Below are 4,730 nucleotides of genomic sequence, written 5' to 3'. Positions count from 1 at the left end.
AAGCTGTTAACCCCATCCTGACTAAGTGTGCTGCACTAGTCTCTGCAACAACTACCCAGAGTTCTTGTCTTTTACCAGTCTTGCTGCCCATGTACTACGACAACTTTATACAGCTGTGATCTGGAGAGTTCCTCCATCGTCATGGGACATTCCCAGTGTTACCACTCACCTGTCAAGATTTGGCTGTTTCATGGAGAGCATGTGACTGACTGCTCTGCATATGATCTATTGTGGTTTGCTGGTTCCACTCTGCAGACGACTCTGTTACCAGCTGACACAGTGCATGTTCAACTTCTGTCAACAGTCCTGCCTTAGACACATCATTCGACACAACTGCACTGAGTGCCCATCTGAGCGCCTCAACTGGAGATGCCTGTGCTGGTTCTATGTCCACGCTTGGCACCTTGGGTCGCAGTGGAGCATTCCCAGGCCAGTACAAAGTGAACTTTGTTCAAGTCTTCTCTATGGACAGTGTACTTCAACGTGCTACCATCCTACACCATGATGTCATGGGAGAAGCACCTGAGGCAGTGACTGGCATGTCAGTCATGTTCTGTTCTACTCTGGATGAAGATGGAGTAAAGTCGACAGACCAGTCCCGACATTGCTGGAACCGGAGACCCTGAGAGACAACTCTGACTACATTCCACCTCTGAGGCTTCAGAAGAGAAGGAGGAGAAGAGAGGGAGAAAACATAGAAGGAGAGTATAGGCCATATGCTTTTGAGAAATTCTTAATGTTAATTTTCAGTATTTATTTTTGATTATGCTAATTTTTGTCTGTTTTGTCTGATCCGTTATAGTTTCTATTCATAAGAAGTATTGAACTGGCCTCGGACAGCCGACAAGCAAATTGACAAGCCGTGATACAACAAACTGGCAACAAACAATATAGTAAGAGACAATGAGCACAGAAATGAACAAAAGGAAAAAAAAAAAAAAAAAAAAAAAAAGATGGTCACATTGTATTACTGTTTGTTAGAGCCATAATTTAATTTATTAAATAGTTATTTTATATTTTACCATAAATTCATATTTTATTATACCTTAAAAACAACTATTAAAATATTATTCTTAAAATTATAGAAATGTTAAAATGATTTATTTTCAGTCCCAATTTAAGTTACTTCAGTCAATTTGTCTTTTGGTTTATAGCGTAAGAGGGTGGGTCCACGTAAGAGGGTGTGTCCTAGGTAGGTAAATTAGGTCAAATAATCAGGTCAAATAGGGAGACAGGTGTTTGGGGAGAATGGCATTGTGGAGGGCGACCGACACGGTCTTTGACCGCACCGCACCGCACCGCACTGAACTGCATACGCTGAAAATCTGCAAATAAAAGAAATCAAACGAACTACGGACTACGTGAGTTTTTGTACATTTCGTGTGAGTCAAGAAGCGGACGCCCTAAGGATGGCTATTTACATGTGTTTACAGCTCATGTTAAACTAGAAGCCATAACAAAGTCAAAGATGGAGTCAAGACGCTGCGACGCGGACACAAGTTTGGAATTATGAATGAATCAAAGACGCCGCGCCGCTGGATGCGTAAAGACACAAGGCTTGCGTGCCGTGAGTAAACTCAAGCGCTACCGTGCGCTCTGGAAAAGTGAACAAATACGTACGAAGTAATCAAATGTGTGGATTGTAAAGGAAATTAATTAAAACTGGAACGAATTTGTTTGTGAAAAATGGATGAAATTGTGGAACAAGGAAATGAGGAAAATGCTCAAAACGACATTGTGGAGAACAACGAAACTGAAAATGACCTCAAAAGGCTCAGCGCCAGTCGGAGAGGAAAGCTGGGTGCATGTACAAGACGAATGAATGAAATTAAAGCACTCATGTCAAATCCTCAAAATATGGACTATGTTGCAAATGTCTTTGAACAATTCAAAGTGTCATTAAATGAGTTTAAAACATGTCATGGAGCAGTGCAGAAACTTTTACGTCTAGAAATACAGGAAAATGAGACGATTGACTGGTATGAACCTAAAATGGAAATATTCAGTACATTTATGATGGATGTGGAAGCTTGGATTATGGTTCCAGACCCACAGGTCTTGGTGGAGCCAAAAAGACAGTATATCAAATGTGTCAACAATAAGCACAAAATCAAGTAAATCTCAAAACTCTGGTGCCTCAAAAGAACGTCTGAGATTGGTCTCTGAAAAAGCTGCTATGGAGGCTCGTATGGTTGTATTAACAGAGAAACATGCAATGGAAATTGAAAAGGCCAGAATAACTGCTAAACTGGAGGAAATGGAGCTCGCAGCAAATATAGCTGCATCTGATGCCAGGTTAAGTGTTCTGGACAGCTTTGTTCAAAGTCCTGAAAATGCAATGTCACACAAAGCACTGAGTAAAATCAAACATGATCAAAATATCACCAGTATCAAAGAATACAATGAATGTATGGGTATTTCTGAAACTTCATCTGCTAAATATCCTGATATAGGTACAATACCCAAGACTCCTCTTCAACATTTTGTAAATGAACCAGCCAACGTTGGAACATCATCCAAAGAATATAAATCTAATGCTACACCAGTACATGTCAGAGTTCCTCCATCTGAATGTGAAAGTGGTTCTGAAAGTAGCACAAGCACAGACAAATCTTCCCTATCTAAAGAGCTGCTTACTGTTATTCAAAAACAAAATGACATCACAAGTCTTCTAATGTCACAGCAGCAACAGTCCTCACTCCCCTCTAGACAAATACAAGTGTTTGATGGCAATCCATTACAATTTCAGACATTTGTGAGCGCATTTAAACATGGCATTGAGAGTAAAACAAATAATGATGATGACAGACTTTATTATTTGGAACAATATACAAGTGGTTAAGCCAGAGAGCTTGTAAGGAGCTGTTTTCACATGGATGCAAATGTGGGCTATAAAGAAGCACAGAAACTTTTAAAAACATTTTGGTGATGAAATCAAAATGGCAAATGCATACATCGAAAAGGCTCATAACTGGAACAGTATTAAAACTGATGATGGCAATGCTCTGCATGCATATGCACTTTATCTGAGAGGATGCTGCAATACAATGGGACAGTTAAAAGCAATGCAAGAATTAAATCTACCATCTAATTTAAAACTGATTTCTGTCCAAATTGGCATATAAACTCAAAGAAAAGTGGAGAACGGTGGCATATGAACTCTTAGAGACAAATAAAAAACGAGCAGATTTTCCTGATCTTGTGGCATTTATTGAAAGACAGGCCAGTATCTTGCAGGACCCTCTGTTTGGTGAAATTCAAGATGTCTCAAACCTATTCAAAAGCTACAGTGGCAGTAGACTCTAAGCCTTAACTGCGCCCTCAGAAAAACAAAAGCAGCAGTTTTGTCATGTCAATAAATAACTGTAAAACACTTTGTTGTATTTGTGGGAAATCAAATCATTCTTTGGATCAATGTGAAAAACTAAAATCACAGACACAAGAAGGAAAGGTACAGCTGCTTAAAAATAATGGTATCTACTTTGGTTGTTTAAACAAGGGTCATCTGAGTAAATTATGTAAAAGAAGAATGATGTGTGAGATCTGTCAAGGTAGACATCCCAGTGTGCTACATATACACAACACGATGGACAGTCAAAATCTGCAACAAAAACAATCAGTCACTGGCACATTATTCTCAATGGAAAGAAAAACAAGTTCTGATACTGGGGCTGGAAGCAACTACAAATTATCAATAGTGCCTGTCCAACTAAAAGCAGCAAAAGGAGACAAGACAATATTAACATATGCTTTTCTTGACCCTGGAAGCACAGCTACATTTTGTACCGAAAATATTATGAGACAGCTAAACATCAATGGAAAGAAGACAAAGGTTTTATTGCAAACAATGGGACAAAGAAAGCCAGTGAACAGTTATGAAATAAATGGTTTACAGGTTGGAGATATGAGTGGCAATAACTTCATTGAAATGGAAAAGACATATACCCAGACAAGCATTCCTGTAACAAAAGCAAACATATTTACACAAACTGACATTAACAAATGGCCTTACCTGAAAGACATTGAAATTAAAGAAATTGATGCGGATGTGGAACTCCTGATAGGAGTAGATGTGCCAAAGGCTATGGAACCGTGGCAGATTATAAACAGCCAAGGTAATGGACCCTATGCTGTAAAAACTTTACTTGGATGGGTGGTGAATGGGCCACTCAATTCTGCAGCTGTGGACAAACATGGTAGACCTGTGGCATCAGTAAACCGCATTTCAGTTGAAAACCTGGAGTCTATTCTAATGCAACAGTACAGCCATGACGTTCCTGAAAAAGAATATGAAGAAAAGCCCCAAATGTCAGTGGAAGACACACAGTTTATGAATATGATGTCACAACAGGCAACATTGAAAGACAATCACTACTACTTACCTTTGCCACTTCGCAACAAAGACACTGATGCCGAATAACTATCACATTGCTGAACAAAGAGCTCAATATCTGTCCAGAAAGTTCAAACACAATGACAGTTTTGCAGAGGAGTACAAAACATTTATGGAAGACATAACACACACAAAAGGATATGCAGAAAAGGTACCATTAAAAGATCTGCACATAAAAAATGGCAAGGTGTGGTATATACCCCACCATGGTGTCTATCATAAGCGCAAAAAGACACTCAGAGTTGTTTTTGACTGTACTTCCTCATTCCAGGGTATATCCCTCAATAAAGAGCTGCTTCAAGGACCTGATTTGACCAACTCACTGCTCGGAGTGTTG

Source organism: Boleophthalmus pectinirostris, unplaced genomic scaffold, assembly GCF_026225935.1.
Source record: "Boleophthalmus pectinirostris isolate CB_2022bp ecotype Guang Dong unplaced genomic scaffold, ASM2622593v1 HiC_scaffold_12, whole genome shotgun sequence".
Classification (NCBI taxonomy): Eukaryota; Metazoa; Chordata; class Actinopteri; order Gobiiformes; family Gobiidae; genus Boleophthalmus; species Boleophthalmus pectinirostris.
The sequence above is the reverse complement of the archived record's forward strand: the minus strand, read 5'-3'. Positions refer to the sequence as shown.